We start from the raw sequence: 17,988 nt of genomic DNA, 5'->3' as shown, positions 1-17,988 counted from the left end.
ATACATGCCATTACTCCAGATCTTCAGCACCATGTGACTACGTGCACTCGGTCTAAAGATGCCATGTGATTACGTGCACTCGGTATTTGAAAGAAATACCGGTGAAAAGGAAGCTAGGCTTCAAAACCTTAATTCCGATTGGGAAAACCTTCGTATGGCAGATGAAGATTCATATGATGAGTTTAATCACAAAGTGTCTGAAATTGTTAATGCATCCTTTGCATTGGGTAAGACTATTCCTGAAAAGGACATTGTGATGAAAATTCTCAGATCGCTGTCATCTAGATACAATTATAAGAAGCATGCCATCGTTGAAGGAAATAACCTTGATGCTCTCTCCAGAAATACGCTGGTTGGAAAGATAAAGATCTTTGATCATGAGCATACATCCAAAATCGGAAAGGATGTTGCTTTCAAAGCACAAAAGAACACTAAATTACTTGAGAAAATTAAAAGTGTTTATGTCTCTGAGGATGATCTTTCTAAGACTGATTCATCAGATGAAGATCTTGACAAGTCAGTCTCTTTGATCACAAGACAATTTAGAGATCTCTTATTGAAGAGAAGTAAACGGTTTTCCAGAGACAAACCTAGGTCATCAGTTAAACCTCACAATCGCATTCCTCCTAAAAACAGGGATGCTGACGAGCTGATGACGAGGATATGCCACAGTTCTTTAAGTGTAAAGGTTTTGGTTGTTTTGCAAATGAGTGTCCAAACCGTAAAAAATACACTGGGAACAAAGGTCTTGTTGCAACTCTTGATGAAATGTCTGATTACTATGATTCAAAAGAAGAAGAAAAATCAAGTGTTCCGCTTCTTTGTGAAGATATTGATTTTGATAATTGTAGCAATACATACACCAATCTTGATATTCTTTCAGAAGGAGATACAAGAAATCTGGAAGAGAAAATTAACCTTTTTATTGGAAACTCTCTGTCTGATTTTTCAGGTTCCACTCTGTGCCTAGCAGCTTGTACATCTCAGGCGTCTGAATCATCTTATCCATTGACATGCTCTTATTGTTCACTCAAAGGTCATGAACTTTCAAAAAGTTTCAAGTAGAAACACAAGATGAGATATGTCAATAAACTTCAACGAAGAGCAAATCGCCTAGAAAACAAGCTTAAACTTGTTCAAAAAACCATTGAGGTATGTAAGATTTTATCCTCTTCGAAGAAGTTAGTTTCCAAAGAGAAGACAAAACCACTAGAAAATAAATTATGGTCTAAATTTTTTGATAAACAGGGTTCTATGAATTCATTTCAAAAGGGTTATGGTGGACGAATTGGTGTTCACCGCAGCACAACTTAATTGTATTGTTTTTGTGCATCTTGTCTCATGTGCCTAATTAAAAGAGACAATATTGTGCACACCTCAGGCTTTAAGAAAAAATGCTTTTGTTTTCTTAGGTTTGCCGTGCGTTTTGAGAAATTGTAATTCTTTCATATTGGAAGGCACTTCCCTGTTTAATCAATAAAAGAGGGTTATTCTCGACAATTCTACTCTATTTAGGGTTCTGATTGTGCGTGCGTGAACCTGTGTGGTTAAAGGTTCCGTAACCCTACATTCCTTTTTCCTTCTCTGAAACTCTTTTCATCTTAAGACTGCCTGTTGAGTTTAAATTTTGATTCATACATGTATGGACACTCCAAGCATCATGTGTTCTGATGGAAAAGATGTTAGTGTGATTGTTAAGCCATCAATCATGAAGGAAAAAGAGAAATATCCGTTACCTCCAACTTTGAAAAGAAAAAGAATGAATGTGAGGAATCCAAGAGATGTTCCTTCAAATTCTCAGAATTTTTCTGGTGTTCTTTAAGAGTCGAAGGAAACAAGGAAAGAGATTCAGCAAATAAAGGCTTTTGTTATGAGAACTCTTGAAATTCAGAAGGCCCTGGTTCGACATCATCAGCCTAGAAGGTTTGTTGGAATTGACTCCTTTCTTCACGAACCTTTGTACCTATGGCTGTTGACGACAAGGAGTTCGGGGACGATAAAGAATTCTTCATAGGCCTCAATGTCTAGTAAATCTTCTTATGAGAATTTATTTCTTGTGTTTTTAGAAGAATAACTAGGGTTTGGAATAGCCATTATTGTGAGTACACATAGCTATGTCCAGCATTTTCATCTTCATGTTTTAGATTTTTATTTATTTAAATTCTAAGTTTTTTGGAAGATAATTTTTGCAATTTTAATCTTTATGATTTTATATATTGCAAATTGTTATGGGATATGTTGTTTGCGTCCGTAAACCTGTGACTGTCCCATACTTGTTCAAAAGTTATCTTTATTATGTCGGTATGAAAGTATTGATAAAAGATAGAATAAACTTTTGACAAACAAAAGTTAAAGCCTTTTATGTCATTATTTTGATGGAAGAAAGGATAAAACTTTTGTTTACAAGGATTATGTCTATTATATGTCATTGTGCAAATAGTGATGAAAAATAGAATGAATTCTTGTATATTCCGCAGGATTGGTCGATCTCCGATCCACATTTTTGTACACATATTGTGTTGCTCCGTAAGCTCTCTTATGTCGAGCATGACCAATTGAATTGATCATTTTTGTGGTTGATTAAATTGAGAGTTTTGGATTCAAATTCATGTTTTCATGTGATTTGGTTATATCCAAAGAAATCATTCTTTTCTTATAAAAGAAAGGTCGCCTTTGTTGTTCTTTCACGAATGACATATTATGGGAGAGGATTCTTAATTGAACTTGTGCTTAATTGACAGATCTTTGTGGGGAGTGCGGCTGTGGAATATTATAGGGATTGTATCCGTATAAACTCCTTAATGAATGCATTTAGCTTCAGCTTTATGATTGCATCTAAATAAGTTGGTATGTTATTCTCTTTTGGTCATGAAGTATCTCTATGAAAATTTCATGATGATCCCACTAGTTTTCGTACCTTTGCCAATTTATATTGACAAAAAAGGGAAGAATTAATGTGTAGTTTCATACTACAAATACATATGGTTTACGAATCATTATGTAAGGGGGAGTGGTTTTCATGTTGAGATGAAATATTAACTAAGGGGGGTAATACATATCACCATAGTATTGTTGTCAAAGTTGTAATACAATTGAACTTTGATGTTGTGTAATAATACTATGACAATTATAACAATGATTGAGAGCATTTGTCTTCTCATTGTTATTGATAGACACATTTTCGTGTCTAATTTGTCCTCAATGTCCGTATTGTTGGAACTCTATTTTTGTACTAATATTGTGTTTTATGTTTTTAAAATAAACATTTTTGGAAAATTCGGCTCGAAAAGTTGATTTTGGCACCCGGAGGACAAGTGTTATTCGGACTCTCGCTTTTGGATAAGGGGTAACCTAATTACTAAGGGGCACCCCCAGGTCACACCCAAGGCAACTGCTATTCGCACCTCTACTTTGGATAGGGGGCTACCAGTTTCTTCCCCATTTGAAACGATTTTGGCGGGAAATTTCTAAACAGTTCTGGAAGAATTTCGATCGTCAAAATGAAGGGGTTATGGGTCGATTCAATGGCTGAAATTTGGTATAGTGATGTGATATAGGTTAAGGAACATAGTATGGGTGACATGATCGATCAAATTTGGCTGGAATTTTCGGTATGATTCACACACCCAAAACAGAGCACGTGGACTGTAACACGAGCAAAATTGAAGTTCTTGTGTGCATGGGGGAGTTCTGCTGGCGTTGGAAGAGTGTTGAGGCGTGAATAAGTCGAATTGGAGCGTGCTGGACCAGAGAAAACGCGTGAAAAGCTAAAACAGGAAAGAAAATATCCGAAAATATTTTCTTTCACTGCGAGGATTTGTGGAGTTATGGAGGAGATTCGATGCATGCTTCGGGTTTAAATAGAGTCCTTGGAGGTCAGAGAAAGGTTGTCGAGAGTTTGGGGGCTTGAGGAGAACTGAGGAGCAAGAAATCACCATGAAAAGCAAGCTTCATGCTGCTGTTTTATGCTGCTGATGAAGATGAAGAACACGAAGAACAAACTCTCAGAAACCGTCGTTCTTTAACAGTGACAACGACAGTGGCTCGTGGGTCGTAGGTGTGGGTCTTAGAACCATAGCGACAACAGCAGTTAGATTTTATCGTTTATTTTGGACGCCTTTTGTGCGTCGCAGATTACAGTTTCACACCATTTTCTCTTCTTCTCTTTATTGTAAACACCAATTGAGATTAATAAAATATTTTGAGAGGTATTTCACCATGATGAGCTAAACCCAACATTGGGACAACGGAGGAGGCGATTTTCGTCATTCTGGTAAATTTAATTTATTCTTTTTATGACTTTTGCATTGATTTAAAATTGAAAAATGATTTTGATTAATTAGTTATCATTTTATTTGATGCGGCATGCTTGCTTAAATGTTTGATGTCCCATGCTTACGATTTATAACTAATATTCTGAGAATCTATATTGGCAAAATAAGAGTCCTTACATTTTATGTTTTGAGCGATAATTGTTAAGGATAAATAAAATGTACCATATGCATGAGAATTGGCCAAGTCCTTAGTCCCAGTAACTCTCTACCAATTTGTCAATATTTGTATATATATTTATTTTCTAAAAAAATTATCCTTCACAAGTCCGAGAGTTTGAACCTCATTACTACAACCCACGAAAAATCTTTAATCAGTTATCGTTACGGATCTTCAAAAACTATGATGCGGAGTTGAATACGTTTAGAATCATGGAGTACTTGGAAGTGACGAAGTTTTGAAGATGCCAAGGAGATGAAGCATTTGGATGAGAAGCTACAATTTTTATTTATTTTGTAATCCATATGTATTGATAGTTTTGTCACTACAATTGACAAAGGGGGAGATTGTTAAAGCACTGCTCGGTCGAACTCGCATGTGTTGCTATCTCAAGCATGTTTGTAAATGTTAGTGATCAAAACTATAAGTCTTGATTTCTAGCCTATTTATAGATGTCTCGGACTAGGACATAGTTTCTTTAGTTGAGCTTAGACTTCACGGCGTTCATCATTTGAAGAAGAAGAACTACTAAGGGGAGGTTGTGGAACTTCATCGACAAAAGGTATGTGGAGACTTAAACCCATCTATCACTTGGAAAGTCTATTTCTACTATATCTCCTATATTGAGACATAAGTCGTATTACGATATAGTTTTCTAAATACACATTTGAGATTTCGAGCTGAGTTTATCTCGCTTACATATTTCTCGAGATATGTGTTTCCAAGATTTCGCTTCGACCAAGTTCATCTTATATCATGTGAAAATTTCCGAGTAACATCTTACATGGTTTGTGTGATACAATCATTTGGTGTTGTCTTGGAATGTTTCGTCATGATTATTTCAATAACTTGAAAGTCGCTTTGATGCTAATAGTATGTGAAAAAAGACTATTGTCATCCTCTAAGAAAGTTTCAATAATTGAGATAAGAGTTTATAACACTTAACCATTATTGGATATGTCATGTTGTGCACTCTTGCACATATGTAATCAATGTCCAGGAACCATAGTATGCGCACCCGTTTGCGTGCCAGTTGGTTTGAGAAATCCGGGAACCTAAGTATGCGTACCCGTTTGCGTACTGACGTACGGGTTCATGTCCGAGAATTTCTGCTGGGATTGAACGTTCGCATACCCGTTTGCGTACGGGAGAAACCAAATCTTAGTCCGGGTATTTCAAGTATGCGTACCCGTTTGCATACTTGAAGGTTAAAGTTTTAAAATCGGTTGTGAACATGAACATAAACATTTGTATAATAAGGAATGCAATCTTTGCAAACCGTGGCTATAATGTTCATGATTGATTCGAGTGAGTCAAACCGATTATGCTTCAGTTGTGTTCTTGTATAATTCTATGAGAATATAGCAATTGAAAAACTCTTAACTAGTTTCATTTGAGTCATTTGAACTATTTATGGTTAAGATGAATAAGGTTGATATGAAAGTAATCATATGGCTAACCTCGGTTAACTATTGTGAACCAACATGGTGTACACGTTTAGGTACAGTTACATAAACCTAAATGAGGGTACATTTCATTTGTGTGTAACAAGATAAGTTCGATCTAACGGTTGAAATATATTAGATTGGTTGAATCGGGTTTTTCATCTAACGGTGAATATTGGATGCTTTGTTACCAAGGTAACTTGGATTGCAAACCCTGATTTGAAAACTATATAAAGGAGAACTCTAGCAACTGGGAAACTTAATCCCCACACCTCCTGTGTATTACTAGTTGCATAAACTAGAGTCTATTCTCCTTTAACCTTAGGTTTCTATCGAGACCTTGTAGGTTAATGACTTCAAAGACTTCATTGGGATTGTGAAGCCAAACCCAACTATTTTCTTTGTAGTTGCGTGCTCTGATCTTGCCCAATTCTATCGTATTGAGTTCAATTGAAATAATTGACTCCAGATTATTTTATCTGATAGGCAAGATAAAGTAATCAAAAACATCTTCGTCTCGTCGTTTGTGATTCCAAAATATCTTGTTTCGCTACTCGATTAAGATTATTGTGAGGTGATTGATAATACTAGGCTATTCTTCGGGAATATAAGTATGTTTATCAATTAGTTCCTATTCACCTTGATTTATCAAAAGACGGAACAAAAACTCTTGGGTATTTCTGTGGGAGACAGATTTATTCAATCTATATACTTTTCTGTGTGAGACAGATTTGTTTACCAAGTCTTCGACTTTGGGTCGTAGCAACTCTTGGTTGTGGGTGAGATCAACTAAGAGAATCAAGTGCGTAGTATCCTGATGGGATCAGAGACGTAAGGAATGCAACTGTACCTTGAATCAGTATGAGATTGATTAGGGTTCAACTGCAGTCTAGTCCAAATTTATTTGTTAGTATGCTAGAGTCCGTAGCGGCTTAATACAGTGTGGTGTTCAATCTGGACTAGGTCCCGGGGTTTTTCTGTATTTGCGGTTTTCCTCGTTAACAAAATTCTGGTGTCTGTGTTATTTCTTTTCCGTATTATATTTTGTTATATAATTGAAATATCACAGGTTGTGCGTTAAGATCAATCAATTAGAATATCCAACCTTTGGTTGTTGATTTACATTGATTGACACTTGAACATTGGTCTTTTGTACCGTTCAAGATACTCCTCTTATATTCAATCAGGCTCGCAGATTTCTATTTTTTGATTGCGGATTTAATTAAGAGTTAGAGATATTAAACTCTTTGATATACTTTATTCTAGATTGAGTCTGACTGTCTAGTTGATTCTCTAGAAAGTATATTGGAGTAAGTCCTCTCAGATTTCCAGACGAATTGTTGGGTGTGGTTGTTAGACCCCCCCGCATTTGCAAGTTATTATAAAGTAAACGCACTAGTACGTTAATCCAACACTTGGGTTTGATCCTAATAGATTCGTTTGGAGTGTCGAAACCTATTCTATATACCCAATGTTACCTTGTTGAAAAGTAATCTCCTTTACAATGTTTGTATGTATTATATTGCACAAGATATGTCTTATATAGGTGGATGTCAAAAAGATCATGGTATATATGGTACCCTCGTCATTTTACTCGTTAACAAAAAATTTGGTGTCTTGATTTAATTATGGGAAGACGATTTTAGTACCATATCTATGATGGGTTTATACCCATCTCCGCATTCCAGAAAAGAGAAAACTGAAAACACTCTTAAACATCGGCAAGGGAACTTCTTAAATATCTTAATTAAGATAAATAAAGCAACGCCGAGATATTAAAAGTATTATTAATCGTTTTCAGAGCTCGTCAAGAACTCAATTACATAGCCTTCGGGTCTAGGAAACTTTAGTAACGAACTCATTGCATGTAGTTGTGCCTCCGGGTCTTCGGAGAGCCATATAGAAGGTATAACTGTTACAGTCTCAAGAGGTCTTAGAATTTAAACTCCATGAGATGCCCTGTCAGTGATGTTATCCTCATTAGATATTACTCCTTCTTTATTTCAGACCTAAATTCAAACGCCTGACCTAGTTATACTTGTCTTTCCTAAATTTATGGAAACATTCCTATTTTTATCGAAATAAGTTTTAAAAATATACGGATCTTTCTAATATCTCCCACAACAACATCTGGGATTGGTTGAGTAATTCTCACTCACAATGAACTCATCAATAATTACGACTATAGTGCCCTCCTTAGTTGTTTCTCCTTCTTGAAAATTTTTGGACTGTTTTGGCGCCACTTTATTTCTTACTATTATACGAAGAATTTGAATTATTTATAACGATTTGATTATTCAAAAACATGGACGGTGTCTCATTTTGTCTGATAACATTTTGTTTTAGCTAATAGGACAAATGATGATGTATGTGTCTTTTTGTTTTCTCAAGAATTATTTCTAAACATATTTTCAACCATTTCCATAAAAATATTTTATTTTTCATTTTGTTTCGAAATCAAAAACGTGATTGGGTGTACATGATTTTAAAAAATAAAAATATTTTTATATTTTATTTCTCGTTTAAGGAATGTGATACAAAAAAACAACTTTTGTACATAAAAGTTTCACTACAAGCAATTATAACATATGAAATTAATTATATAACTAAGCTAAACTTTTGAAATACGATGGAAACAAAGTTTTAATATGAGATTCAAATAAAGTTTTCGTTGAAAAATTGACACATCAGTGGCCACCAACATTCTTTAAAACAGACTTTGAATTTGGTATATGTCAACTCTGGGTTATTAATTACAATCCGATAACTATGATAAAATGTCAAAAAAGAAGAAGAAAGACTATAATAAATGTCATACAATGATACATCAAGAAAACAACATAAAAAATAACCATATATTACTTATGTTGTTACCTTCCAGGTAATTTTGGAGAGCGTTGCACGACATGTGTAACATTTGTTCATCAGAAATTTAAATTGATTGTTATATTATAAAATTTAGAATTAAAAGGTTTAAACATATACCAACCAAACGACATATAAATTAGTTTTCCGAATTTTCTCTCAAATTATGTTAACTTTTATGGAAGAATGTACAATAATATCAAAGACGAACATTCGTCTAGATGGAGTAAACAACTCAACAAAATAGAGATCATTTTTTTTTACCAACATATATTTGGGGTTTAAATTGTAATCCACTTAGTTAAACTTAGCGGTTTATTTTCAACAACATCCAATATGTAAATTAGATGTCATCCACTATGTAAATGTCTATATAAGGGGCAAGGGAGTATGGTAAAGAGGGTTGAGATCTTTTGTAGCTTAAATGTTATCTTGGAGAGAAAGTTGTGTGAGCTCTACATTAGGGTTTGTACTTCGCTTGAATTATAATAACATCTTCTTTGTAATAATTACATCATCCTAATTATTAATAATAATAATACTACATTTATTAATTTACAACATCAGTGGAGGGTGTTGGTATCCGCGAAATAAGATGGGCACCTATTCCCTTCTGAATGACAATTCCTATCTATGAAATAAAGAACTTTTTATTTTAGAGTTGGCATCATGATTCTGCATATGATTCTTCATCCGCTTCAAAATTGTTTCTGTATCGTCAATGCTAGATACTTATTACGTTTGCGCGTTATGGCCTCTGAGATGGCTTGCCCTAGAGTAAAGTTGCGATATCTGCTGTTAAAAAACGGGGAACCAATGGTGACGTCAAAGCAAACTTCATGTCCATTTTCCCAATTGTACGCTAGCACATCTGCGGGTATCAGTCCGGAGCCAAGAGATACCTCTTTTCGTGCCGGTACATTAGCTCTATGGAAGATATCTCCAACCAGGTCCCTGACAATATCGTGTCTGTATTTAGAGCCTATGTCTTTGGAGCAGTGGAGCGCGTGATCCCCGTAGATGTCCATGGGGCGTCCATGGCGCGTGTCTGTAATAATACTTAAGAATTTAAGTTCAACATGTCTTGAATTATGAGTAGGATATCATAAGGATGTGGTTGTAGGATTTCTTGCAGCTACATTGAAAATGTTGTTCATGCTTTGGCAGAGGAAGAATGTTTATTCAAATGAAAGAGATGGTGAGCATTCATGCTTGGCAGTGAAAGAATGTATATGCAGATCTCAAGAATAGATGCTGAGCCATTCATGATTGGCACTCAAAGAAAGGGATCGAAAATAACTTCCCAATATTGTTGCGAGAATGGGAAGACCATTAGACTTCTTGGCGAAGTCTTTCCCCACACTTTCCATGTGTACACTTCGTATTGCTCCACCAGGGGAAAATGCTCGTTGTTGGATAATCTCCCAACAATCATTCTCCGACAAGCATTACCATCGGTATTCATTCAGATTAAATGATGCATGAGTTATCCCAAATGTAGAATATTGAGTCGTTACCAACACCCTACTTGCAACGGGAGCAAAAGACGATATCCATGCTTTAAAATCCTCCAAACCAACTGCTGTATCCTGATAATGCTTATTATCTAATACAATTAAAAGCTTGTCTTCATCCAACTGTCGACGAAATAGCTCTAATATTTCATTCATACTTGAATCCGGACCCTATTTGTACCCAACTATAGTAAAACCTCTCAGGAGGAATACTCCATATAGGAATAAACTATAAGAAGAAAATTTTTGTTCCCGACTTGGGCTAGTTATATTTAAGAATAAACTCCATATTATAATAAGTCATAATTTTTTCTGGTCCCGTCTTAAGGAGCCTACCTCCATATAAGTATAATTAACATTATAAAAAATATATATCTCTTGTCATACATTAAACTTTCTTAGAGAGATTATGGAACAACTAACCTCTTGCAAGTCAATATTTCTTCAATTGGGATCATCAAATCTTATTTCGTATTCACGAAGCTGTATTAATTAATTTCCATAATTATAACAATTATGAAAGAACTTTTTTGAGCGGTTATGGGAAAATATTGTTTTATCATTATAACGATTCATTTTCCTAAAGGTTGGGCATTTACAACCTAAATTATCAGGGAGTAGTCTTATTATTTGATTTAAGTTTGACCGTTTGTTTTGACGCCCAGACTAGTGCGTCAAGGATGTCAGTGGCTTTCTCATCCCTTTTGAGGAATGCACATTCACTATATAAGTGAACTTTATTTCCACAATAAAACAATATAAAAAAAGGGTGATACTTTTGAATAAGTATGCGCTTGCTATTAGATCTTGATAGATTTTATTCTTTCCATCATTGATTATAAGTGAAGATAATGTACTTTTGACATTTGTGAAAACCTTTAGTTAAGGAAAATAACTTAATCTTGAATTTTCTTACCATTTTCTAGTACTTTAGGAGCATTTATTCCTTTATAACCTAATGTCCGTGTATCACAATAATTTATGTTTTCTTATAACATCGAGGTTAATTTGTTTGAAATATTACTGAACTTTATTGATTTTCTCAAGAGCAACTACTAAATTTTCATTTAGTTGTTTTTGTCGAGAAAGACTCACGCTTGAGTTATCTTCAACGCACGATATTCATTGAGAGTCATTGCTTACTTCAATAATAACAATTTTATTTCTAAACTTTTTCGAGATCTTGACATAATATTTTCACTTTTAAGTGTCTTTGATATTAATTCTTTGTGAATAATTTGGATCTTTTCACACAACATGGCTTCTTTTTTGAATTCATCCCTGATTTTAGAATCTTTAAGGTAAATATCAGTTTCACATCTCTCGATTCTCATTTTGAACCTCTTAATTCCAAGAGATACATAAGGCACGTGTTTAACGTGGTCTGTTATATCCTCATATCTTGATGGTGGAGACCTGAGAATTTTACACACAACATCCTTTTCTGGAATAGTTATTCTAATGAATGTGAAGTGTTGACTACCAAAGAGAGCTTTTGGTGAAATTCGTTAAAGGTTTCTGATTGTTCCTCCTATGAAGGTTTTCATATTCAGAGGTTAAGGTTTGAAACCTAGCTTCGTTCCCCACGGTATTACCTTTAAATACGATTTCAAGAATATTCCAAGCTTCCTTCAACACCTCACATGTATGTATGTGATTTTAAAGGCCTTGAAGGTATGTAAATTGAACTCAATTTTTAAAAATTCGAATTCATGTTTATAGATTATGATCACTAGAAAAACAAATAGTGAGATCTTATACATACTTGCCAGCTTTAATACCAATTAAAAAAGAGAGGGTACCAAGTGAACAACCAATATTTTCTTTTGAACCTATAAGACAATCCTTGGATGATCTTTATCAAGATTCCAATCAATAAGGATAAATAACATACTACATGTAAATACTTCAATTGTATCAAATCAAAAAAATACAATACCGCAATAAAAAGTAAAGCAAAACACCAGAAATTTTGTTAACGAAGAAACTCCTAGTACACAAAATCCAGGACCTCGATCAAATTGCATACACACTGCATTAAGCCGTTACAAAATTTTAAGGATTTATCTATTTATTAGAAACAAAAAAATATACGGAAAATGAGTTTTCGTATTTACAATCGGTTTTCGTCTAACTAGGCTAAGTTAAACCCTTCTCACATAGTGAAGGGAAACTGAACTCTCTTTATGCTTGGCTACATTTAAGATATCTATAGCCAAGAAAAATGGAAAACCGTAGTGCTTGGCCTAAGGGTGGACAAGTACATGAGACATCTATGGGATATGGCCATCGTTTTTCAGAATTTTGAACAACTCAATGTATTTTTCAGAATCCGAGACTTAGCTATAAGTAGATTAGAAATCAAGAGTTATAGTTATGGCAACTAAACTTGACAACAAGCTTGAGATAGAAACACTTGCGAGTTCGACCGAGAAGTGCTTTAACATGAACACTTTCATATCAACCTTGTTCATCTCAATCACAACTAGTTCAAATGACTCAAATGAAACTAGTTCTAGAGTTGTTCAATTGTTTATATTCTTATAGAAGCATACAAGACACAATTGAAGCAAAATCGATTTTGATTCACTCGAATCAATTCGTGAACATTATAGCCACGGTTTGTAAAAGATTGCATTCTTTATTGTATAAATGTATTAGTTCATGAACAAACCGATTTTAGAACATAACATACTCAAGTGTGCGAACGGGTATGCATACCTAAGTGGCTGGACCAAGTTAGGGTTTGCAAGTATGCGAACGGGTACGCATACCTTCCAAACTCAGTTAAATCCCGAAACTTTGAGATTACGCCAGTACGCGTACAGGTATGCATACTAAGTTCCCGGACTTCCATTAAACCAACCAATACGCATACGGGTATGCATACTATGGTTCCCGGACTTGGAATAACTTGTAACAGTTAGCATACAAGTACGCATACTATGTTATATCCAATCATGTTTATTTGTTCTAAACTCTCAGTTCAATCATTGAAACGTTCTTAGAAGATGGGAATAGCTGTCTCACACAAACTATTAGCTTCAAAGCAATTTTCAAGTAATCGAATGATCAATACGAAACATACCGAATATACATCCAATGATTGTTTCACACAAATCACGTAAGATGTTACCAGGAGATTTTCACATTATCATCTTTTGAATTTCGTCAAGAATATAAGATGAACTTAGTTAAAGCGAAAGCTTACCAACACATATTTCGAGAAATATTTAAGCGAGTTAAAATCAACTCGAAATATCAAATGTGTATAATCGAAGTCTATATAGCTATACGACTTTTATCTCAAATAGGAGATAGAGTAGATAGAATTTTGAGTGATAGATGAGTTCAAGTCTCCACATACCTTTTGTTGATGAAGTTCCATAAGCTCTCCTTAGTAGTTCTTCGTCTTCAATCGATGAACGTCATATCCTAATCCGAGACTTAGTTATAAGTAGACTAGAAATCAAGACTTATAGTTTTGCCAACTAAACTTGACAAACAAGCTTGAGATATCAATGCTTGCGAGTTCGACCGAGCAGTGCTCTAACATATATATATATATATAGGTCATATCGTACATCAAAGTTTAGGACGAAAAGTTGAAAAATCCTTTTACTTTTTAGCGGGTGTGATTTTTTTGTTTGTTTGTATGAGTCATTCATATATCTTTGACCATATGATTTTATTTGTCAATTTTCCATATCATGTTGAAGTTTGTGTGCATTGTGTTACATAGCAAACTTCGTATATTTGACTAATACACATGAAACTAAACAAATTTCACATGTGAAACTAAAGAAAATTTATGTTTTCCTAGGTATTGTCTCGGTACATTGTGTTTCATAGCAATCTTCTTATATTTAACTTGCGTATCATACATGTGAAACTAAACAAAATTTAACTAATTTTTGTATTTCCTAGGTACATTGTGATGTTTGTTGTGCGTAATTATGCTTCCTCCTAGATACATATATAACAAATTTTTATTGATCGTTTCAAGGTAGACCTCTATATAAGAATAACCTCCATATAATAATAACTTCTTGTGGTCCCTGGGATGTTCTTATATAGAGGTTCTACTGTATCACAATGATTTATATTTTCTCTTAATACCGGGGTTAATTTGTTCGACCTAATACCGAACTTTGTCGACTTTCTCAAGAGCAAATACCAAATCTCCACTCAGTTGTTTTTGTTGAGAAAAACTCACGCTTGATTTGTCTTCAACGCTCAGTATTCACTGAGAGTCATTACTTACTTCAATAATAACAAGTTTATTTCTTAACTTTTGGAGATCTTGACATAATATTTTCACTTTTAAGTGTCTTTGATATTAATGCTTCATGAATAATTTTAAATACGAGATCTAAATAAAGATTTCGTTGAAAAATTGACATATCAGTAGCCACCAACATTATTTAAAACAGACTTTGAATTTAGTATATGCCAACTCTAGATTATTAATTATAAACCGATAATATTAATTAACTATGATAATTGTCAAAAGGAAAGAAGAAAGACCATAGTAAATGTCATACAATGATAAATCAAGAAAACAACATAAAAAATAACCACATATATTACTTATGTTGTTACCTTTCAAGTGATTTTGAGGAGCGTTGCACGATATGTGTTACACTTTTTCATCAGGAATTTTAATTTTAAATACGGGATCTCAGTTCCTATCCAAATCAGTTCCAAAATTAATTTTAATTTTAATTTTTGTGTTGCATCCCTATACTTGCTCTAGTAATGTGTATATTTTTCTAGTGAAAACATAAGTATTTTCTTGTTTTTCAGGAATCTGGTGGGTGCAAGGAAAACAAAAGCCTCAAGAGTGACACCGATTTTGGAAACAAAGTACTCGCTATCTCTGTGGGTGTTTTAGCAATTTTTGCTGGGTCTCTCATCGTTGCAGCTACATCTAGATATGTAAAAATTGAGCACCCCACCGGCACCAGAATGTTTTCTGGTTTGAACATTTTTTTGCATGATGTTTAACTTCACGTATATGCTTAGCGTGATGTTTACAAGAACTCTAAGGATGAATGGGGGTGTAGGGTTTATCTGCATTTTGGTAACTCTTGTTAGCATTTTGTGCATCGGTAGTAGCTACAATATGGCTTTTGCAGTGACGTTTTAATTAGTCCTTTGTTTACAAATTATAAGTATAAGTTTTCTAAAATTTATCTCAATTTATGTTAACTTTTGCGGAAGAAATATACACTAATATCAAAGACGTGCATTCGTCTAGATGGAGTACGCAATTCAACAAAACAGAGATAATTTTTTTTGTCTTCCCAACATATATTTTAGGCTTAAATTTTAATCCACTTAAATAACTCTTGCAGTAATTTTCAAGACGATACTAGGGCGTCACCAAATCAATTAGCGAAAAATTAAACCGCAAGAAAACCGAAGAAGATTTTTGTAGTGATTTACGAGTATAACACTAAATCAAACAAACTTGATAAAATCAATAGACGCACCTTTTAATAAATCTCATTATGATTCTTGCGCACTTCTTCAACCTTTCACTTCATAAGATATTATTCAATACTTTAGATAAAGAATCGTATGACATATTTCTTGTGTTTTCCTCACTACTTTGGGTTTTGGGAATTTTCAGAGAGTCACTTAGGAATTTGTCTGTTATTCTTCTTCATTGAGATTTTCATTTATTCTTTCATTTCCTTGGTTTTCTCTTGGAGTTTTTTTCTTCTTTTTTTCTCTTGTTTCTCCATTGATATTATTTGGTATCCATTTCCGAGTAAGTTTAGAAATTATTGGTTTTTCCTTCCCACTGTTATTTCCAAACTTTCATGGAAGGATTATGGAACAACCGAGCTCTTGCTAGTCAATCTTTCTCCATTTTGGAGCATTAGATCTTATTTCGTATTCACCAAGTTGTATTAATTACTTTCTATGATTCTTACAATTATGAAAGAACTTTGTTGATCGAATACAGGAAAACCTTGTTTTATCATTCTAACGATTTATTTTCCTAAAGGTTAGGCATTTACAACCTAAATTATCAGGAGAGTAGTCTTATTATTCGAAGTAAGTTTGGCCATTTGTTTTAACGCCCAAACTAGTGCATCATGGAAGTCAGTGGCTTTCTCATCCCTTTTGAGGAATGTGCATTCACTATACAAGTGACCTTTATTTCCACAGTAATTTTTTTTTTGAGTAACATAAAAAAAATGTGATACTTCTGAATAAGTATGCACTTTCTTTTGGATCTTAATGGATTTTATTATTTCCATCTACTTTTGACATTTGTGGAAGCCTTTAGTTAAACAGAATTCCTTAGTCTTGAAATTTTACCTCTTCGCTAGTACTTTAGAAGTATTTATTCCTTTATAACCTAATCTCCATGTATCACAATGATTTATATTTTCTCTTAATGGTTGATTTGTTCGTGCTAATACTGAACTTTGTCGACTTTCTCAAGAGCAACTACTAAATCTCCATTCAGTTATTTTTGTCGAGAAAGACTCATGCTTGATTTGTCTTCAACGCTAAATATTCATCGAGAGTCATTACTTACTTCAATAATAACAAGTTTATTTCTAAACTTTTCGAGATCTTGACATAATATTTTCACTTTTAAGTGTCTTTGATATTAATGGTTCGTGAATAATTTGGATCATTTCATGATACATGGCTTCTCTTTTGAATCCATCCCTGATTTTAGAATCTTTAAGGTGAATATCAATTTAACATCTCTCGGTTCTCTTTTTCAACCTTTTAATTTCAAGAGATAAAGAAGGCATGTGTTTGACGTGGTCTGTTATATCCTCATATCTTGATGGTAAAGACCTGAGAATTTAACACGCAATATCCTTTGCTGGAATAGTTCTTCTAACGAATATGAAATACTGACTATCTGAGAGAGCTTTTGGTGAAATTCGTTAAAGGTTTCTGATTGTTGCTCCTACGAAGGTTTTCCTATCAAGAAGTTAGCATTTGAATCCTAGCTTCGTTTCCGATGTATTACCTTTAAATACGATTTCAAGAATATTCCAAGCTTCCTTCAACACCTCACATGTACGTATGTGATGTTAAAGGCCTTGGATGTACGTAAACTGAACTCAATTTTAAAAATTTGAATTCATGTCCATAAGTTATGTTCACTACAAAAACAAATCGTCAGAGCTTATACGTATTTGCCGGCTTTAATACTAATAAAAAGGAGAGGGTACCAAGTAAACTACCGACATTTTCGTTTGAACCTAGAAGACAATCCTTGGATGATCTTTATCAAGATTCCAATCAATAAGGATAAACAACGTACTACATGTAAATACTTCAATTTTATCAAATCAAAAAATTCAATACCGCAATAAAAAGTAAAGCAAAACACCAAAAGTTTTGTTGAGGAAGAAATTCCTAGTGCATAAAATCCCACTCAAATTGCATACGCACTACGTTAAACGGTTACAAAATTTTAAGGATTTATCTATTTGTTAGAAATAAAAGAATTGAAGGATTAAAAGAAAAGTATTCAATGAAACCAAAAATTGCAGTGGAACGGAGTAAAAATAAAACCAAAAATTGAAGGATTCACAGGAAACATACAAAAAGAGATGAAATAAAGAAAAGTATTCAATGAAACGCGTTGAAGTTTGATGTCATTTCAAAGATAAAACCAAATATCCATAGAC

The sequence above is a fragment of the Papaver somniferum genome, chromosome 6 (genome assembly GCF_003573695.1).
Source record: "Papaver somniferum cultivar HN1 chromosome 6, ASM357369v1, whole genome shotgun sequence".
NCBI classification, from domain to species: domain Eukaryota; kingdom Viridiplantae; phylum Streptophyta; class Magnoliopsida; order Ranunculales; family Papaveraceae; genus Papaver; species Papaver somniferum.
This window is presented reverse-complemented; position numbering follows the sequence as displayed.